The 5,897-nt window shown below is 32.7% G+C and overlaps 1 pseudogene; it reads left to right on the forward strand.

The window, feature by feature from the left end:
* Positions 1-5,183: 5,183 nt before the first annotated feature.
* On the forward strand, positions 5,184-5,302 carry LOC118602312 (annotated as a pseudogene).
* Positions 5,303-5,897: the final 595 nt, after the last annotated feature.

Here is a 5,897-nt window from a genome sequence, read left to right on the forward strand (position 1 = left end):
GTTATCTCACAATTTATCTTTCACCACTTAATATTTTTTACTTAATCATAAGATCATCATTAGAATTTTTAAAAACAAAGAGTATTAGTGTGTGGATGGGTTTTTCTCTCATTTTTCTTTCTCTTTCACTATATATTCTATAAATATATACATCTACTGGGGGGGAAAGAAGAGAAGAAATTTGACTCTATATCCATACTAAATTTTTCTGATTAATGCAAAACATATGATATCTCCAATCACCCATACATATTACATTAAATCATGGAAAATTTTAGAGCTAGATTCTTAGTAGCATTAAGATTATAAATGTAAAATGCTGGAGTTGAGCAAAAGCAAAGGGTGTGTTTTTTCAAATAATAATTTGTAGAATTTTCTTTTAATTTTTAAATTGATATACAGTGTACTTGTTTACATACAAGTCATACAGAAGAAGGAGTGAGACACTTACCCTTATGTTGTGTCTAATAAGAATTTAAAAAGCTATATAGAACTTGTTTTCTAGGATTCAGAACCATGAAAGAAGTATCCTTAAACTCTTAAATGCAATATATTTGTTCTTCCTCCATAGATATTTTATCCAAATAATTAATTCAAATGTTCAAATTTAATCTAAATATACAAATAATAGATAATTAGTCTACTAAAATGTTAAATGGCTAACACTATCAGTCTCAGAGAGAACCAGGAATAAATTAGTTCTTCAGAAGCATCTATCATTTAAGTTCATCTTGGTTATCCTTAGTGTCATAGCACTAGGATTTCTGGATAACATAGGACTTTCCAAGTAGATACACTGGGTGACTCTGCAGTCTGCACAATCTAAAGAAGAAAATAACACAGAAGTACCCCCTCAGGTTTAGTTTTAAAAACAACATTTATTAGAGGTAATCAGCAAGTATCAATATTCCAGCACTTGAGAACCTAGAGCAGCTTGATGCTGTTTGACAATAGACTGAGTGGTCTAGTTGGAAGACTACAAAATTTACTCAAAAAAACTGCTAAATTTGCTAATTTTTTTTCAAATAATATGACTTGGGATTTTTTTTATAATTAAGAAAAATATATGAGAAATAAAAATTATATAAAAAAGAAAAATTAAAATCATGATAATAACCCACCAGAAATAACTGCTATTAATATGTCAGTATATTTCTTGTCATTCTTTTTACCGTACATCTATGTATTGATATTCAGGTACATGCATACACACATATGCATAGCATATATATGTTAGGTTTAACATTTGTAGATACAAATATCTATCTATCTATCTATTAATAGCTAATTATAAAAAATTGGGATGGTTCTGTATAAATAATATTGCAACCTTTTAAATATAAAATTATAAGCATCTCTCATGTCATAAAATAGTCTCCAAAATGTTTTTTAATAGTTACATTATAGTCATTGAGTAACAATTTATTTAACTATTTAAAAAAGTAAATATTAGTTATTTTTTAGAGCTTTTTGATTTTCTTTTAAGGATTTAATTTTATAATTAGTTTCGAAGGGTGTAAACATTCTTAAGTGAGAGACTGAAATTTTAAAAAGAATTTAGTGAATAGTCTAAAATTGCTTTCTAAGAAATATTAAATAATTATTGTGAATAAAATATCCATTTAAAATAGGACTATAATTGAAGTGATTAAATTTATTAATAAATAATCACTACAAACTTTCTTTAATTGAGTTTGAAGTGTCAAAGCAATTTTGTTAAGTTGAGAATGAGCTTTGAAAACATCTTGTATGGGTTTAATTCCACTCTGATATTTGCTAGTTGTGTGTTATATTAGTCTGCTAGGGCTGACAAAACAGAATACTATAGGGTATTCTGAGTGGCATAAGCAACGGAAATTTATTTTCTCAGAGTTCTAGAGACAGCAAGTCCAAGATAATGTTACTGGCAGGCTTGGTTTCTTGTGAGATCTCTTTCATTTGCAGATGGCTGTTTTTTTGCTGTGTCCTCACTTGTCTTTTTTTCTGTGTGTGTACATCCCCAAGTATCTCTTTCTCTTTTTATAAGAACACATGTCCTATTGGAAAATCAAGCAACTCACAAATACTTATTGATTTGTATTTTGTGATTAGTGGTAGACCAAGCACCATTGGAAATACAAAGGAATTATGATAAATAAACAGATATTAAGATAATATAGATATGTATATATACAGTACCTTGGAGAATAGTTGAGGACATCTAATTCAGCATGGCACAGGAAGGTTGGACAGGAATGTTAGTGTCAGAATAGTCATGCTAAAAGAAAGAGAAAATGACATTAATTTGAAGAATAGAAGATGGCTAGCAATGGAGACAGGTGAAAAGGGAGAATGGCCAGACAGGGGAAAGGAAGTCTCTAGGGAAATGGGATGACAAGACCAAAGATATAAACATAAGGGAAAACATACGGAAAACTATAAGGGGTTCAGTGTTGCTTAACCAGAGTTCCAGGCAGCAGTGATTAGTAAGCGATGAAAATGAATAGGTAAAATCATGGATGACTTGTATATATTGTTCAAGGGAGTTTAAAATTTAGATAATGGGGATTTGCAAAAAGGTTTTGTAGCTGCCCGATTTAGTGTTATTTACAGCTTATATAGATCTCACTAGCAGTTCTAAAGAGGATGGGCTTGAAGGTGAAAAAACTAGTAGATGGGTAAAGTTACCAGAAACTGTGGCTGCGTAGATATGAAACTGTAGGAGAGGAGGGTAATTAAACAAAATAGGAAGAGGAACAATGTTGAGAGAAAATGACACATTCAGTTTTTGAAATATTAGGACCAAAGTGATGATGAGTAGTTGACAGAAAGTTGGATATATGAATCCAGAGCATGAGAGTATGACAGTTGAAAGAAAAGAATGAACAAGATTATCATTATTACCACTGAGGATTTACAATGACAAATGATTCTAGGTAGAATCCTGAGAAACAGCTACATTTGAAGAATGAGTGAGTCACGTAAAAGAGAAGAGATGTGAGAACCAGTAAATAACTGGGTTAGAGAAGCCACGTGTGACATGGATCAAAACAGGCAGCAACTGCTGATGAAGGCCCTTGGGATGTGCCAAACAGGAAGTTATTTGCGACCTTAGAGTTGTCAGTGTATGTATTGGGGGGAGGGGTGGATAGGAAAATGAAAAGATATTACTCAGTTTCTTTGAGCTGGAGATGGATGAAAAGACCTTAGAATCTCACTTGGCTTATACAGACAGGAGGAAGTAATATCACCTCAGGTGATATTATACGAGGCGAAGAAATGTGTAAAGGAAGCAATGTGCAGACTAGACAGAGAAGCCTGGGCCAGATATGGAATCATGGTTCAAGGACAGGATTCCCCGTCTAATAAAATGTTCTTACTTGGGAAAAATCAGAATTCTAAGTGGAGAATTGGTCACTGGGAAGAAAAAAAAAAAAAGCATTACATTAGAAATCACAAGCAAAAGAGCCACAAGCAAGACTAGCAGGAAGGTTGACTTTTGTTGTCATGTCCTACGCATTACAAAAAAAAAAAAAAAGAGAGATTCCTCAAATACCCACAGACTAAGGACAGGTCAAGTTCCAGTGAATACTGGATCAAAATGTGAAAGCAAGATCAAGTGGCTCCAATGAAAGATGAAGAGTGTGGGGATAAGGAGCCAGGGAAGCATAGGAAGGGAATAACAGGGGAGAAACATGATTAAAATGTTCGATTTTGCAGAAATATCAAGAACTCCATAACTAAATTCCTAGAACACAGAAAGAAGTCAGAGAAGTAAATTATCCCAAGGAATAAGAAATGAACAAACTGAAAACAACACTTTAGAAGTTATAGATAGAGACAGCATCCATTCCTGGCACACGCAATTAGTCCATAAAGATTTGTTGAATGAAGAAATGAATTAATAAACAAATTGCTAAAAAAATAATGAGATTGGTAACAGTTTTATTCTGTCCTACTTCAAATTAAGATAATTAAATAGTATTCATTCTCATCTAAAATTTTCCCTTTTTAAACTATGCATGAATTATCCCACACAGACACCCAAATTCCTCAAAATAAAAGTTATTTTATAAAGGCAACCATTTCTCTCTTGGAAAATTAAATAGAACCAGTGGAAGCCGTTGATGAAAAGTACTTGAAAACACTAAGAATTAGTTTTCCTCCACTATTACCCTATTTCTCAATGTCCTTTCTCAGTAGGGAAGGTATTAATCTGTTCAGTTTTATCCTTGAACCATATTTTTTACATTAAGGATATAACATATTCACTAAGCATACCCTTACTAAAGGGCATACCTTAATAAAGAGAGTACAACATGCTTCTATAGCCTACCAAGGTTAATCTATGAGAAGAATAAATTAAAAGAAATTGAGTAACTGCTACAATAATCTGAGGTTGGAAGAAAAATCATGTCTGGAGGACAAAATGATAGAAAAATAAATATAAAATGATGAAGTCACAAGGTACATGTCTAATTTAATAAAATTGATAAAAGAGACTGGATTTTGAGTCAGGAAATAAGGGCTCTTATTCTGTGACTCCATTTGCAGTCTAGGACAAAACATTTAATGTATTTGTGCTTGAGTTTTCTAGTTCTTGCTTCTATTCTTTAACTTTCTCATTTGCTATGCAGCAGCCATAGATATCTTTTTAAAACATAAATCAAACCATATCACTTTACTGCTTAAAACTCTCCAATCATATTTTGTTAACACTGAAATAAAATCTTTCCCATTTCCCATGACCTTCATTGCCTACATGAACAGAACCCTCCCTACCTCTCTAAATCCATGTCCTTCTACTTTTCCCCTCATTTACTATTCCTAGCTTGCTTTATGTTTCTTAACACTTGCAAAGCTTATATTTGCTGTTTGTCCTGGGGTTGGCTATTTCTTGTCATTTAGGTGTCATCTCAAATGACACCTTTTCAGAGATGTCTTATTTGACTTTTCATAGGAAAATAGTCACCACGCCCTCATCCATTGATCTCTATTGTATAACTATGACTTTTCTTTATAAAACCACTATTGAAAATCACATCTTTTTCACTATTTATGTGCTATATATTTTGTGTGTCCCTCTGATAAAACATTTCCTTATCTATCTTATTCATCACTAAAATCTCTAGCTCAGTTATACTTGGTAATTATTTGTAGAAGAAAGGAAAGAGGAAGAGAATAAAGGGGAAAAAAGGGGAAGTGTCAATGACCATGCTATCCTGAACAAGCCTGATCCTGTCTGATCTCAGAAGCTAAGCAGGGTTGGGCCTGGTTAGTACTTGGATGGGAGACCACTTAGGAAGACCAGGTGCTGTAGGCATAAAAAGTAAAAAGTAAAAGATTGTAAACTGAAAAGGTCCTTGCAATCTGTGAGGTCTACCAAAGATTACCTTGCCTAAAAAAAAGAAGAAGACAAGAAGAAGAAAAGAAGAAGAAAAGAAGGAGTTGGAGGAGGAGGAGGAAGAGGAGGAGAGAGAAAGGAGGAGAAGGGAACTAAATAAATAAAATATTTGACAATAAAATGAGAAAAAAATGGGAAAATATATTAGAAACAAGAATAAAGACATTTGTTATGATTAAGAAAACTTCATCTACTATTGTTTACATTTTCTTGCTATTTCAGTGAACCTGAAAGATAGAAAGGTTTTACATGAGGGGTGAGTGTAGATATATATATTTTAATTTTCATGCTTTATCTGAGTAAAATTAGGGTATAAAGAAACATAAAAGATACCCACAGAGCACACTCAGGATGTCAGCATTCACAAACCCATGTGCTACCCCTCTAAATTGCACTCTTCCAGCTGGCTTAGTTAATTTTGAAGTGGATAAGCTAATAGTGCCAGATCACATCCAAACAGTATAAAACTGAATAAGAACACAATAGAACAGTGAATAAACAATGGATTATTTCA

The sequence above is a fragment of the Rousettus aegyptiacus genome, unplaced genomic scaffold, assembly GCF_014176215.1.
Source record: "Rousettus aegyptiacus isolate mRouAeg1 unplaced genomic scaffold, mRouAeg1.p scaffold_m13_p_4, whole genome shotgun sequence".
Taxonomy (NCBI): Eukaryota; Metazoa; Chordata; class Mammalia; order Chiroptera; family Pteropodidae; genus Rousettus; species Rousettus aegyptiacus.